General features: G+C 40.1%; 1 long non-coding RNA gene across 1 annotated transcript in view; it reads right to left on the bottom strand.

Annotated features, from left to right (window-relative positions):
- Positions 1–17,016, bottom strand: part of LOC127644182 (uncharacterized) — a 48,344-nt gene continuing 31,328 nt past the window's right edge. Inside the window, exons 2-5 of the long non-coding RNA XR_007970622.1 lie at positions 1,895–1,948; positions 1,475–1,600; positions 893–975; positions 1–165 (exon numbers count right to left, since the gene is read on the bottom strand). This is a non-coding gene — a long non-coding RNA (uncharacterized LOC127644182). The remainder of the gene's footprint in view (positions 166–892; positions 976–1,474; positions 1,601–1,894; positions 1,949–17,016) is intronic.

The following is a 17,016-nucleotide window of genomic DNA, read 5'->3' as shown; positions in this document are numbered from 1 at the left end:
TAAGTGTCTGGTCGTGCCACAGTGGTGGCAGCGTTTGTGCCAGTAAGCTCTCTCCAGACAGTCATCATAGGTGTGGCCTGGCAGCGAGCAGTTTGAACAGTGATGGTTCGGACAGGTCCTCGCCAAGTGTCCCTGAAGCCCACATAATGAGCAGCATGGCACCTTCTGCTCGCAAACAAACACACACATTCTGACAGTTACAACGAGGACAGCTCTGACAGTGTCCTAATGATTCTGCAGTTGCTTAAACAATAACAGGCAGGAGAGATTGAAAGGTTTTAAACCTTCTTATGTAGAATCACTTTGCTGCAATACAATAAAATAAAGTAAAAACCTAAGGTTCCACAGCTATTTTGTGCAAATTTGTCTTTTATTAAATTTTACAAGCAAATTTTGCTTAAAGGAGCATTACAGCTGTTAGCTTTAGGTAGGGATTGAAACAAGAATTTTCAAGTTTTAAATTTTTTTTAATTGTACAAATGACCACATAAATAATATACAGTATGAAAAAATTGAATTGAAATGAGAACACTACTTTGTAATAGTTTAAACTTATAGTTATCACAAGTAATAAAGAAGCTATAATTTACTATAATTTGAGCAATAGTTAAATTGCAACCTTTGGTTTTGTTTGTACGTACACAATAACTTGTTACATAATTTACAGTTTTTGAGAAAATCAGTTCTTCAACATAAGTACTCAACTATCACATTAAAAATATCCAGTAAATCTTATCTTGACTTCTGGAATGAATTGGAATGACCATCATTCACAGAAAAAAAGTGATAATAAAAATTTGAAGAACATCTGCTTGTAATAACTTGAGGAGGTTACAGGTGTTCTAAACCTGTTTACAAGTAGTCTCATATATCCAGGTAGAAATATGCTGACCTTTCTTGACATCCATTTTCTTGGTTGCAGATGGCATTATGTCCATGCTTAAAGTCAAACTTTGCTAACATCTAATGTCTCATCTGCAAAATAAAAATGAAAATTCTGTCATAACTTTCTCACCCATATGGCTTTCTTTCTTCCATGGAGCACAAAAGTAGATGAGATGCTAGACAGAATGTTAGCCTCAGTCACCATTCACTTTAATTGTATGGAGGAAAAAATACTCAGTGAAAGTGAAAGGTGACTGTCAGTACCTAACTTTCTGCCTAATATTTCCTTATTCACAGAAGAACGAAAGCAGCACAGGTTTGGAACATCATGAATGTGAACAAATTATTCACATTTTCATTTGTTTTGGGTGAACAAACTCTTGACATTTTAGATTTAATATCCATTTTCTTCCAACAGTTCATGATGACCTATCAACAGTCTAAATCTGTCCCTTAAAATGATTAAGTTACTATAATAAAGAAAGCGATTATTTTTGTAATGTAGTCTGCAATGTAGAAAAGATCCTAACAGAGTGGGGTAGGTGACAGTAGTGTGGTTAGTCAGAGAGAAGGGTGGATAATGAATTACCTTCGGTGTGGGACAGTTTTTGGAAAGGTGGCCGATCTTGTTGCAGTTGTGACACGTGATGGATTTTTCAGTGTAGTAACGGTTTGAAAGACGCCTTGGGCCAACCCCTTTATTATAGGTCTAAGCCTACACACAAAATGGCACACATGCATGCACACACACACACACACACACACACACACACACACACACACACACACATACACACACGCACACAGGGTAACACCTCATGGCAATTAGAAACTCATATAAAAGACATTCTTTAAAAGAAAAAACATATTGTTTCTGCATATATATATATATATATATATATATATATATATATATATATATATATATAAACTAAAGTATTTTGTAAAATACCACATTTTGACAGTATTATCTTTTTATTGATTTCAGATGTGAAAACTGTAGCATTACCTGTTTATCCAATAACAGACCAATTCTGTTCCTTCCCTTGAACTGGTACATATTCTACAAAAAAAAAAAAATATCTGTGAATGAGAAAACATACAAAACGGTAATCATTAGCATGGAATACTTAAAATATATTAGATTGTGTGTGGTGGTGGTGTGTCTGTTTGCATAAAACAAGAGGCCCACTACCCAAATTTGACCTTTTTTAGTTTGTTCTCAAGAGACAGAGAGACAGTTACTCCTATACACAGCTGCAAACCAACACTCATACACTCTCACTCTCACTCTCTCTCTCTCTCTCTCTCTCTCTCTCTCTCTCTCACACCCACACATAAAGAAACCAAAATCGAAATCAAGTCCAAAGTGAAAATATACGTCTCTCAGTGAAAAACTGCTGACCATTGTCAACAAATTCAACAGGATAACAACAATTATATACTGACTAAAAAAATTATATTGTTACAGACACAAATAAAGATTATTCATGTGTACAAAAACTAATACAAAAGAACATTAGTTGATGCATACATCTATATATATATATATATATATATATATATATATATATATATATATATATATATATATATATATATATATATATATATATGTGAATGTGTATGTGTGTGTGTGTGTATGCTTTTATCTACACATCCAACACATTGCAACAATGGCCCACAAACATCCCCGAGGACCCCCAAGTACAATAAACAGGAAACATTTCCTTTAATCCTGATGCCCCCCTTCCCTCTATGTCTCAAACACACACTCTACGTGGGGGAAATGCCTTGTCAGTCACGGCCCAGCAATCACACAAAGCCAGAGAAAGGAGGACCTCACTATGGTAATCCTGCCAGGCCTATTCACAATGGCACACACACACACACACACACACACACACACACACACACACACACACACACACACACACACACACACACACACACACATTCTATATTGTAATTAAACATCACATATGAATATTATGAATATTTTCCTAAATCTACCAGGTGTTCAAATCAAATCCCCCTTATGCACTTCATAAAAAAACGTATGTGGAGTTTTTGCATATGCACCTTTAAGCACTGTTTGGTATTGATGCAAAATCCCCAACACTACCAGAGAGGGCGCTACAAAGTAAGTTATAATCAACATCACAAAAAACAAACAAACAAACAATACATTTGCTTATTATAAACAATGAGAGAGAGAGAGAGAGAGAGAGAGAGACAAAGATAGAGAGAAAGACGAATGGAATGTAGAGCGAGGTAGAGGGGAATAGCAGAATAGTGACAGATGCTACTTGAATGTCTCATAGGTATGCTAATTAACATAGAACCAACAAATAAAAATAAGAAATTTGTCAGAGTGCATGTGTTTTAATGAATTTCAGCTGACTAATAGTCTGAGAAAGAAGAAAGCAGGCGTGCGCCGGCCACCATCGTTGGGTCCATGGAGAACAAAGCGAATGTGTAGGAGAAACTAATTAACCATGAACACAAGCTCCCATTACAGATAGAAAGAGATAGAGAGAAAGAGAGATGCTGCGTCTAGTGTCTCAAAAAAAAAAAAAAAAAAAAAAAAGAAACTGTGGACTCAACTCTGATTTCACTAAGCTAAACCACATTCCTGAATGATACTGCATTGTTATAGGTGATTCTCTTTAAATTTCAACAAATGAATCAGTTCTGAGATGATGCGACCGCAAAGCAGAATATAATATATATACACTTCTGGTCAAAAGTTTAGACACACTCTAGCTCAGGGGTGCTCTTTATGATGAATGCAAAACAACCTAAAATAAATGTAATCATTATTAATCTTACAGTTAAATCGATATTCATTAGTTATAAACATTGCATACCAAAATGTAATCAGTTTACTCAATTAATACATGAATTGTATTACACATAAATAAATCATATTGGCATTACATTAATGCAGAATAGCCAGAATGGAACAGGCTCCCCCAGCTGAGCCTGGTTTCTCACAAGTTTTTTATTTTCTTTCTCCTTTAACATCTTATGGAGTTTTGGGTTCTTTGCCACAGTCCCCTTTGGCTTGCTCACTTGGAGGCTTAAAGACTAATTATTATTAAGGCATGATTTTCAATCAAGTTTTTCAAGAATTGTATTTCCCCATTTTAGTAAACGCATGCTGTGACGCACCATGACAGGTGGCTTATGTGTGTGTTCTTTATGCGTGTGTGTACTATGATAGCGCTCCTGGAGTTGTGGTGATGTAAATATGCACCTAAAATACACTTAAAAAGTCTTGTCGGGGTATTAAAGTAAAAAACACAATCATGTATGTATGTATGAAGTCGATGCAAACAGCGGGACAAAAAAGCTGATTTGTTTAAAAATATCACACTTTATGGATTAAATGCAGCCTTGTCTGTCGTTAATATTAATCACCTCTCACTGCTCTTTGCTGGATACCTTAAGTAGCTTTAAAAGTTATTATAATCATACAGTGAAGACCAGTAATTTAAGTAGTTTTATGTTGCATTTGGTAACTTTTTATTTCAATTTCTATATGCTTACTTGAATACTTGATACTGCTGAAAAAAGCACTGTATTCTTAAAGGGATAGTTCACCCAAAAATGACAAATCTCTCATCATTTACTCACCCTCATGCCATCCAAGATGTGTTTGACTTTCTGTCTTCTGCTGAAAACAAAGAAAAATTTTTAGAAGAATATTTCAACTCTGTAGTTTCATACAATGCAAGTGAAGGGGGTCCAAAACGTTGAAGCTCCAAATTCCATATATAGGCAGTATAAAAGTAATCAATAAGACTCCAGTGGTTAAATCCATATCTTCAGAAATTATATTATAGGTGTGGGTGAGAAACAGATCAATATTTCAGTCCTTTTTATACTACAATACTGCATTCCATTCAACTCGGAAAGTCGGATTTTCCAACTTCCTACTGGAAAAAGTGCAATGGAACGACACTTGAAGTCATAATTCCAACTTGGAAAATCGTGTGGAAATTTTAATCTCCGATTTCGCCGAGATGCAGGTGTGTGACGTCACACAATGGCACCCAGGAAGATATACAAAATAAGTGATAAACATTAACTTTTATTAAATAATATGGATAAATGAGTCAAAGTTCATGATATTAAAGCATGTTTACAAATATTAGCAGAGTAGCAGGTGTTCAAAACATGGTAAATTATACTCTCTTTTGATAATCGTACACCAATTGCACAAATGTTAGTTTTACAAGTTGTTTATGAATTGGGTTGATAGGAGACATCTCTGGTGACATTCAAACACCTGCTAAGCTAACGGGAGCATTGCAGTTTTGTTCCCTTAAACGTCATCTTCCGAGCATCTGGCAATAGAATGCATTTAAAGTTGGAGATCGGAGATATCAAGTAGGAATATCACACATCCAATCTGAATGTAACGCAGCATAAAGCTCCAATTTCACTTTCATATTCTTCTACTTTTGTATTTGGCGATTCGTATGTCGCCTCCTACTGTGCAAGGAGGAGAATTTATAGTAAAAAAGGTCTTAAATATTGATCTGTTTCTCTACCACACCTATCAAACACTTCTATATGATTTAACCAATGGAGTCATATGGATTACTTTTACACTGCCTTATTGTGCTTTTTGGACCTTCAAAGTTCTAGCCACCATTCACTTTCATTGTATGGACCTACAGAGCTGAAATATTCTTTTAGAAATCTTTGTTTTTGTTCAGCAGAAGAAAAAAAGTCACATCTGGGATGGCATGAGGGTGAGAGAATTGTCATTTTTGGGTGAACTATCCCTTTAATTTGTTCTACTTATATATTCTATTTGTAATTTTGACTGTTTACATGTCATGAATAATTACTTTAACAAGTTTACTCAAATTAATATTTTGTTGTGGTATCGAAACTGGTATTGAGAATCATCAAATTGCTTTCATATGAAAGCAAAATTAACATCATAACTGAAATACACTAAAATGAATCATAATCGAATCAAAATGGAATCGAGAGCTTGTGAATCAAAACTGAATCAGGAAATATGTATTGATGTCAAGCTCCACTAGTAAGCTCATTGGTTACATTTTCAGAGAATACATAAAATTATTTAAAAAAATTGGATCAAAGTGACTGCCATAAAAATAAATTTTATATAAAATATTTATATAATTATATATATATATCATAACTACCAAATATTCATTCATTTTCAGGTTTTAACCCTTTAAATGACAGTTTGTTTACAAAATGCCACTGTTGTTTTTTACACACACACACAAATTTATCAATACACACATAAAAAACACACTCAGACATCCATACCAACTCACCCACACAATTTTAGCTGCATCATTCAATTGGCCTGCATTGCTCTAAAATACATGAAACAGAAAATAGGAAAAAAGCATGTATTTGCTCCATAAGCTTAACATGAGAAAAATGACGCCATCTGGTGGAAAATATAAAAAATTAGCTCCAGAATGTAAGCATAATATCATAGATTGGTTATAGGAACTGAGGTTGAAATTTCAAAATTCCCCAAAAAATACACACCTTTGGCAAAATTTATGCCGTTGGCATTAACACAGCCAAAATGATAAAAAAAAACAAAAATGAAAAAGACACAAATGTCCCAAAGGTTGCAAAAGGGTTAATGTTAACTTTTGGGAGACTTTCACTGTAGTAAGTGTACTGTTAGTCACTTTGTTTAAAAAACAACTAATTTACTACTTACTAGATTTCTTATCACAATACAATTAAAAGGCATAAAAAAAAAATCCTCCAGCATTTGCACAGGTAAAAGAATAATGTACCCTCACCAAACCTGTGACACACAAATCATTCCAGAGTACCTTTCTCTACACTCGTATCCCTTAACAAGCTCTCCCTCAAGTGTAACAATTCAATGTCCTGCAGAAGACTTCCAGCACAGGGAGGGGGAACCTGGGCCTGAACCTTAAAATTTTGATCAAAGCTTCACACAGGCCCTGCCGTTAACCAGTTTTGGGGGTTGCAGGACCTTTGTGCAGTGCTGTTGACTTCTGCTACTGGGCTGTCGGTGGGGACAAAGAGAGAGGAAGAGAGGCCAGCAGTCAGATTAACACAGCCATAACAATGGAGCCAGAGTGTGGGCGAACCAGTGTACCTTTGTGTGCGAGGGTGTACGTTTGAGAAAGAGAGAGAGAGAGAGAGCAAAGAAGAGACATGCTCATTTTTAGTGTCCCACTTTTGGTTCTGATCCTCTAAAACACTTTGCAGGTGCAAAAAGAGCCAATGAACTCTTGACTGTCTGAACTGTTTTGTATTGGCTGTTCACTGTTCGTAGCTAATTCTAATTCTAAATTGGATTTACTAACAGACAGGAACGATTCTCAGGGTTTGGAAGTCCTACAGAATTAAATACACATTTACTAATGACAATGACTATGTACGTACAGTGTGGTTAAAGAGTGTCTTTTGCCCTTTTGCTTTAATGACAGAATTCATTTGAGCTGGAACACACATTTGTACAAAACCTGATTATCCATGTTAGTCCAGCATAATTTGAAAATGTTTCAATTTGATTGGGGAAGCTGAATATTTTTGAACAGAAACTGTTAATTTAAAATCCAGTAACAGTAATTTAATAACAGTCACAGCAAAGTTTATGTGAAAATATCCTTGTTTAATTACCTTTAATGTAACAGCGGCTGAAGATTGATGATATATAGATGGTAACCATGTCGTGCCATGTTTTTGGCCTTTTAAAACCAAATGTGAAATCTTGCTGCAATTTCTCGCCGCAATGAAGATTTTGATTAGAGACAATGGATTCCTATGGAGCCATTCACACCTGGAGCAAATATTCATGTGCTAACAAAGCAAGGTTTTTTTTTTTTTTTTAATGTATTTTCTTCGATGAAATGCCCTGACTAATAAATATGAGCTTTGGATCATGTGTCAGGAGCTGCTGCAGTTACCAAAACAAGCACAACTGGTGCCGCTAAAGCACTGAAAGTCGTTTCCCCTACCATTGTTAAATGCTTAAGTAACTCGAGGATCCTGAACCAGCAGAGAGGACATACATTTTATTTGCATCAGATGTCTTAATGAATATCTGAACCATCTTTTCTCATATGGGTTCTCTTAATATTTAAACTATATTGCTGTGTCTATGCATTGCATCCCCTTTAAAAACTTTGTGATTTAAAGTGGATTGTCTTCATATTATGTCATTTAAATGTAATTCAAGGTAAACTGGTTTCTCCACAAAATAATTGTGTTATCCTTTTTTTAAGTATCTAATATTTGTTCATACTGAAGATGGTTTTTGTGTGTTGAGATTTGTTTTATTGCGTGTATTATACAGACTCTTCAAGTGTTTTGATGTCACATTTATTCACAACATGCAGGGTTTTGAACAAATATAAATACCACATGTACATTGAAATAAGATATAATCAGTATTGTTCCAATTGACAACATTGTTTTAATAGTTATTATTTGAGTGCATTACACGGTTATTTTAAATACTTGTACATAACAAAATTATACACTCAGCACTTTATTAGGAACACTATGGTAAGAGCCTGACATGGTCTTATGCTGTTGTAGCCCATCCTCCTCAAGGTTCGACATGTGCATTCTGAGATGCTATTTTCCTCACTATAATTGTACAGAAGGGTTAGCTGATTTACCATAGACTTTCTGTCAGCTCAAAACAGTCTGGCCATTCTCTGTTGACCTCTCTCATCAACAAGATGTTTCTGTCTGCAGAACTCTCACTGGATATTTTTTGGTTTTGGCACCATTCTGAGTAAACTCTAGAAACTGTTGTGCATGAAATTCCCAGGAGATTGGCTGATTCGATAACCGCATGAATAAGAAGGTGTACAGGGGTTCCTAATAAAGTGCTCAGCAAGTGCATATGCATGGCAATGGCATATATTCAGCATGGTTCCAATCGATAACAATTGTTTTAACCATTAATATTATTGTTTTTACACTCGATTCTTTCTAATCACCCCTCAGGCTGTATACACATACTGCCAGTCAACTTGTCATGTAGGTGAGCTGAAATAGTTTGTGGAGTGTCTTAAATGTTTTCTTTCTCACTGAGCATGTTGTGTGAGCACGCCTTTACAGTTGAAGCACGTGAACCTCTATCATGGAGAAATCCACGTGAACCAGTGCCACAGCACTAAATAGCTCACTGTTATTTTATTTACGCAGATCTTTATGGAAGCATTCATTACTATGGTAAATATTCAAATGTGATCACAAATTCAGTTTCTTTTTGCATTTCCATAGTTACACATTAAAGTCCACATCCCAGAAGTGATTGGTTATTAGAGCATTAATATATAACGTTTTGCCATGCTTCTGCAAAGGCTATGAGGATGTTTAGTATGAGGCACCACTAAACGCAGAGGTCAAATATACCCACCTACAGTTTGAGCCGCACTCTAAATCAGCAGTGGCAAACACACGGAAGAGTGAAGTTCGACAGGTCGAGCATATATGCAAATTCGTGCTTTACATCTGAAACTGGATCTATGAGTGACACTGTCACAGAGAAACCTAATTAAATCCCAGCAATAATAAAAAAAAAACATGACACATTTTTTTTTAAATCCTACAACTTTTTGAATCCCATATTCTCAATGTGGAATCAGACTTTAGAATCCAACTGTATGTGTGCATGCATGTCTGACCATGATCAATTTTGAGCCAACCAATTTTTCAGACAAATAATTCAAGCTGTGTTTGAAAACAAGAATTTAATGAGCTGAAATAAATAAATACAACAAAACCATTAAAGTCATATCTACAGTATCAACCACAACATAAATTGAAGTTTTATTGCAAATCCATTTTTGTAAAAAATAAGCTGAACTTTAAGCAAAAACTGGTAAACTTCTGCAGATTATGTACGTCAAGTGTTGTGATATGGAGAAGGGTAGGTGTCCCACAGACTGGCAGACATGGGGAGTCAGCAGCCCTCACAGACCCCCTGACAAATACTTGACATGGACCACAGAGCAAACGCATTACGTCCCTATTCACCCTGCCCAGAACAGACCTTAATCCAATCAAAGAGTGATCAAACACACACACACCCACACACACACACACACACCACAGCCTTTGCGACTGCTTGACCAAAGGCATCTCTTTCTCTCCTCTCTGCCTGCCATTCTCCTGTTCCTCCACTTCCTTCATCAGCTTAATAATCTCCTCTCTCATTTCCTGTTGGTATCCATCCCTCAAAATGTCTTTCATATCTTCTTCTCAGCCCTTTCAAGCTGTTCATTATTTTCTGGCCTTTTTGCCACTTTTATGGAAACAATAATGGAGAGAGAACAGGAAATGAAGGGAGGAGAGAGGCAGAATAGAACTGGGCATTGTTGCAGGTCAGGTTCAAACTTGCATCGCTTGTATGAGCACCATTTGCTGAACACTAGCCTTCAGGTCTGACCGCTTTATTTATTCTCTTACAATTCTTTATTCACCTTAAGCCATGTATTAGAATAGGGGATGCACCAATTTAACACCTGGATTTTTAAAAGGGTTTTGGTCAGACTAAATTCGATACTGTGTTTTAAGGCCCTGTTATACTTCCGGAGAGGTTCTTCTTTGTTCTTCATTCTTTGTTCAGGGGTTAAAAGATGTTCAGAACAGAAAAGCTGTTTTGCAAAAATTCAGACACCTGCCACACAGTGGTGGGTGGTGTTCGAAGTACATTTAAATATGTGGATGCTCAGTAAAACCTTAACTAATGTGACATTAAAATGTTCTATCAATGACTGTGTGCCTCATTCTATGAGAAGAATTCACACAAGATCAGTTTTATTTCATCATGTTTATTTCCTCAGTTTCCTTTATGTATCCTCATGCTTTATTTAACCACTCGATGATGATTTAAAGTAATATATATGCAGTAGAAAATACGCACTGATGACGTGATCCAATGGCAGTAAGGTGTTTAGCAACCGTTAAGAAGTTTTGCTAAAAGATTGCCCAGGCGAGCTGTTACGAACCACCGAAACGAATGCAAAAACACCTTCTTTTTGATTTTGTACTAAATTACATCACACCCGTTCATTCTTCGATTTCGTATGAAGTATATCAGGGCCTTTAGTTATGGTAGTTACAGGCAAGCCACAAAAAAGGACAAAATCCTCATAAAAGTAGTTCATGCAACTCATGCTCTATTCTATATTAAGTCAATATCCAATAGCCAGAGTCCAGGTAAGGAATCAATATTGGAAAAGCTTGATCAGTGCATCTCAAGACAGTATGTAAGATTCAAATCCACATGGGCAATTAACTTCTACTTGACGGAAAAGTCGGAAGGCAGAATTCAAATGAGCGGTGCAGTGAAATGCATCATGGTCTGTGAACAGACCACAGTGAGTTAGGTGAGCAGTGGTGAATGCGAGTGTGAAAACCAAACAGAGTGTAACAATGCCTCACTTCAAAGACAAACACACACACACAAGGGTACCTCACTACAAAAGACTGGAGATATGTGTTCTTACAAACATACTCACTACCGTTTCACACTCAACTAAATTCAAGCATCCGGTTAGATCACAAACAGAACATGCAGGTAGAGAGGACCAGGACATGAAATCAAGCAGAAAGAGACAGACATGTTGAGACAGAGATAAAATGAGAGAGAGAGAGAGAGAGAGAGAGAGAGAGATCTCTGCCTCTCGGTCAATACGTGAACAGGTCGATTATGGATTACAGTGGCACATTTCATTTCATTTCATGCTCAGTCTTCATGTTTACTGCACTGCTGTGGAGCCCTGCTACATGGATTACACTGATATCTCTATTGCACACACACAACTGACACATACAAACAGTTTCAAAGTAGTGTTACACTGTGTTTTACTGTTATCGCCATAAGATTGCACGGAAGGTATGAAGAAAGTAAAGAAAAGTGTGTGTGTGTGTGTGTGTAACAGGGTTTTATTTTTTTATTTAATTGATGCGAATGGCACTTTGTTTTTTGTTAAGAGGGTTTTTAATGGGTTTTCAAGCCTTTATTCATAGGATAGTGGAGGGAGAGTGGGGGAAAGAAAGTAAAGGGACATGACACAGGCCAGTCTCGACATGGGTCCCTGTGAGCTAATGTCATGAGCACAAAAGCTACACATGGTGCCAAGTCTGTACCGTTTTTGACAGTTGTGCCTTTCTGTGTATATGTGGGTTTACTTAGCTAAGTTTACTTTGTGGACAAAATTGTCCTCAGAAGTTAGCTTAATCTGACAAAACCTTAAATATATCATAAAGTAGCTAGTATTTTTTTTATTCTAAAAATGCAAGTTTTCTTTAAGGGTTGTGGTTTAAGTCTGCAGTGCTTATTTTAGGATTTGATTTAAAAACAGTAGAAGTCTAAATGTGACTGTGTTAAAATGTATATGTACTTGGCTATATAGTTTGGGGATAAAATTGTCAGCAAAAGTGAGCTATATCTATCAAAAGGCCCTTTCCCACCTACAATCCTGGTACTTCATAGATGAGAACTCTTATGAGGAACGGAACACCTGTTATCACACTTATGTCGTTGCATTCGCATTCCCAAAAGTTACCACCATAGTGACGTAATCTAGTATCGACCATTTTTCTTCTGATGTGGTTGGAACGCGCGATTCAATAGCAACAACAACTAAATCAACAACACCGAAATCAACAACAACATGGAGGATGCCAGGATTGGAGCTACACTTTTGTTAGGGCTAATTACACAAGCTTTGGCTTCATTCGAAAACATAGGCAGCTGCCTAATCTGTTCTCTATCTGTCACTCACTTGATGTTGTGTCGATGTAGTGACACTAGGGATCATTTTTGGGAGCCCCAAAAACTACTGATCTTTGAGAAAAGGCCAATGAAAAGCAGGCGTGCAACCACTCATTCAGATTTTCTCTTCGGAACCGAGTGGTGTTGATGTATTCCACTGCCAATCCATTCGCCTCAGTAAGGAAGCAACTGTCTCATGCGGCTGTTGGATTTTATGGCGCTGGGGCGATTTGGGGACTTTAATGGAAGTAACTCCGCTGGGTGAATCCTCATGGACCTCCCATTTCCTAGCACGCTCGTGCTCCCCGGTTGAGTTCCGTGATGAGTCAGGCAGCCCGCCTCAGAGTGGGTTCAACCTCTCATTCAGAGCTCAGGAAGAGGATGAGATCTCGATCTCCGCTTCAATCCGATGCAGAGGACTTGGCTGGGCTTCTGCCTTTGGGTGTGGTTGCCCAGTCTAAGGCTGACGCCGAGCTGACAGCCATGCTTGCCCGAGCTGCCACGTGAGTCGGGCTAGAGCAGAACCCTCCACCCCGCCTTGAACCCTCACGGCTTGATGAGAGCCGCTCACGGCCATGCTCCACCCCAGTGCCTTTCTTCCCAGACGTGCATGAAGGACTTCCTATGTCGTGGCGGGCACCTTTCACTGCCTAGAGGCTTTCGAGTTCTGCTGCTCTCATCACCCTCAACGGCAGGGCGGCCAGGGGCTACACGGATGTTCCCCAGGTAGAGCAGGCTATTGCAGTGAACTTTTGCCCACAGAGCGCCACCGCCTGGCGGAACAATCCTAGGCTCCCATCCCCCTACGGGCGACGAAGGTTGTGGCAGGCTACGAGGACGGTCAGCCTCCTCCCCCATCACTGACCACGGGTACGCGGAGGTAGGTAAGTGCTTTGTCGTCTCTCCCTGTATAGCGAGATCAGGACACGAGGCCCCTCGACGTAGCACTTCCTGCCTGGCCTCGCCCGTTCCACGGGTACGTTAACAACGGTTGTCCCCTTGGTGCCCCTCAACCAGAGTTTGGAGGTGTGGTTAACGCTCTCCAACCCGTCGCGATGGCTGGCCAGGACGATATGACTCAGCTACACGATTCAGTTCACCCAGGTTCAACAGCGTCCGTTTCACCACGCTAGGTGGCGAGGGTGCCGCTGCCCTATGTGCGGCAGTCACAGTCCTTCTGCTGATCCTAGCTCAGGCAGACTGAGGCCCCCCTCCGCACTGATGCACTGGTGCACAGCTGGCCTCGGGGTTTGCGAAAGTATGCATTTCCCCCAGTGAGCCTACTTGCACAGATGTTGTGCAAGGTCAGGGAGGACGAGGAACAGGTCCTGTTGGTAGCGCCCTACTGGCCCACCCAGATTAGGTTCTCAGAAGTCATGCTCCTCGCAACAGCCCCACCCTGGAAAATTACCCTGAGGAAGGACCTTCTTTCTCAGGGACGAGGCACGATCTGGCACCTCTGGAAACTCCATGTCTGGCCCCTGGACGGGACGTGTAAGATCTGAGCTGCCTACCACCCGCGGTGGCAGACACCATCACTCAGGCCAGAGCCCCTTCTAACAGGTAATTTTACGCTTTGAAGTGGCGCCTATTAACAAATTGGTGTTTTTCCCGAGGCGAAGACCCACAGAGTTGTCCAGTCGGTCGGTGCTTTCCTTTCCGCTGGAGAGTTTTTTTTTTTTAAGTATTTAGGGAAACACGACCTGATAATCAGGTTCCTTAGAGTCGCCAGGAGGTTGAATCCTCCTAGGCCACACCTCATTCCCTCATGGGACCTTTCTGTGGTCCTGCTGGGCCTGCAGGGAGCCACATTAGAGCCCTTAGAGTCAATTGAGCTGAAAGCCCTCTCCTTGAAACGGCCCTCCTGACTTCGCTCACCTCCATCAAGAGGGTTGGGGATCTGCAAGCATTCTCTGTCAGCTATATGTGCCTAGAGTACGGTCCAGCATACTCTCACATGGTCCTGACACCCCGGCCAGGCTATGTGCCCAAGGTTCCCACTACCCCCTTTAAAGATCAGGTGGTAAACCTACACGCGCGTCCCCGGGAGGAGGCAGACCCAGCCTTGTCATTGCTGTGTCCGGTACACACTTTGCGTACCTATTTGGACCGCACGGAGAGCTTCGTCTGTTTTAGGGGACAGCAGAAGGGGAACACTGTCTCCAAACAGAGGACTGCCCACTGGATTGTGGACACAATCGTGTTGGCATACCAGGCCAACGACGCCTCTCTAACAGACATCTGTATTGCAGCAGGCTGGGCAACACCCAATACCTTCGCGAGGTTCTACAATCTCCGGGTTGAGCCGGTTTCTTGTGTGTTGTCAGGTACGAACAGGTAAACTGCAGGACAACTGGCCGGGTGTATCGCTGGCACACAAGTGCCTTTCCCCTTCCCCAGGGGAAGACGTGCACTCTTTCAACCACATGAGTTCCCGGGATCGGTCAACCCTGGATTCCTCCCTCAGCAAATGTGGCAAGCAAATTTGCCATAGGAATTCTACACCGGGCCCAGTACTTGTGTCAGTATGCCCTGTTCCGGTCAGCCTCTGTACTGGGATAGGTGCCCCATATGCATTGGTTCCCTATCGGTAATCCCATATGACGTATATGCCGTAATCTTCCACGGTACGTGTCTCCCCTTGGGCAGAGTCCCCTCTGCCACTGGTTGCCGTGTTTGTAGAACTACATCCCCTCTGGGTAGGACCTACCACGGGAAATTCTCCACATGCGACACTGCCGACAAGTCTCTGTAAGATCATGTAATGTATTTCAACAAAATTACATCCCATTTGGGCAGAGTTTGGTCTCCTTGGTGCCATTTTCCAAGGATACCTACCCCGACACAAATACATTTGGCCCCAGCTGGAATCAAGCGAGTTCTTTCTCCAGGAGAAGAATGAATTGAAAAGGCAGACCCAGCTGGCATGGCCTGTTCCCATTGAGGGCATGTCTGATCCCCCTTTTTATGCTTTCGGGAGCGAGGGTCCTTATGACTTACACGGGGTGTTGGGGAGGTTATGATGGGGCCGTTTCGCTCGTTACTTGGCATGCAGTGGCCTACCTCCACCTGCACCACCGATCTACGAAACAAAGTTCAGCTGTTAGTGGCATTTCATATAGGGCCCCTTAGTGTCACTACATCGGCACAACGTCAAGTGAGTGACAGATAGATAAGGTCTAGGTTACTGTTGTAACCCCCGTTCCTTGTTGGAGGGAATAAGACATTGTGTCCCTCCTGCCACAACACTTAACTACCCGCTGTGATCAACGGGACTGGAACTTCAATGAGTGGTTGCACGCCAGCTCCTTTTATATCCGTATGTCCGGGGGAGTGGCATGCACATTCCACTCGCCACTTTTCATTGGCCTTTTTTCAAAGATCAGAGGTGTTTGGGTCTCCCCAGAGTGACCCCTAGTGTCACTACATCGACACAACGTCTCGTTCCCTCCATCAGGTCTTTTGACAGTTTAAAAAGCACCTTATTTTATTCTACAGTCCCAAAGGTAGCATTTTCCCATTTTCAGATGCAGTCTGTGTCTTCAGCTTACAGTTTAAACTGGGCACGAGAACTGTGCATGTGGAGTTCCGTGCTGTTGGAGCAGGAGTGAGAAATGAGACAAGCGGTCAAACTACCACCAGCACATGCTGAATTTAGTGTTGAAATCACTATAAACCTATTTAACAACACAATCTTTTACAATAAAGGCTTTTATGACTCAACATAAATTACTGGACTGAAATACACACTCATTAACTTAAAAAATATGTCATGATGCAAGTTTATGACACAGTAACAGGCACGCAACACTTTCCTCATGTAAACTAGATTTCATGACGGTTTAGTGTATAATAGGGTTCAATTACCCACTCTCGATAAACATCTGTTTATTTATATCTGTCATCCCAGGAAAAATTTGATGTAGTAATCCAAAAATCACTTTATTTTATGTATATTTAGTCACACAGTACAAACAGTACAGATGCGATGAAAACTCAAAGCGTGTCTCTCAATGAAGGTACACACACATATGTGAAGTTCTGTTAATGGAATTGTAGAATTAGCACAATCCTCTGAGTAGCAGGCTAGTGGCTAATTGTTTACAATGGAGGCTGTGGACTCCTCTCCTTTCTCAATGCTTTGTGCGTTAAAGGTTTTTGACAAATCACGGGATGCACCACCTCCCAGAGTCTGCCATAGTCCCTATATGCCCCCAAAGTACCTACTCCAGAGTAGGGGCTAAAAATCCCCCTAAAACAGTTCCAAGGAACTATAGTTCCTTAGGTGCGAAAGCAACGAAAAGTACTAGATCCGGGGGAAAGTACCTTAAACAGGATTTAGT

This window comes from Xyrauchen texanus, chromosome 5 (assembly GCF_025860055.1).
Source record: "Xyrauchen texanus isolate HMW12.3.18 chromosome 5, RBS_HiC_50CHRs, whole genome shotgun sequence".
In the NCBI taxonomy this organism is placed as follows: Eukaryota; Metazoa; Chordata; class Actinopteri; order Cypriniformes; family Catostomidae; genus Xyrauchen; species Xyrauchen texanus.
This window is presented reverse-complemented; position numbering and strand designations above follow the sequence as displayed.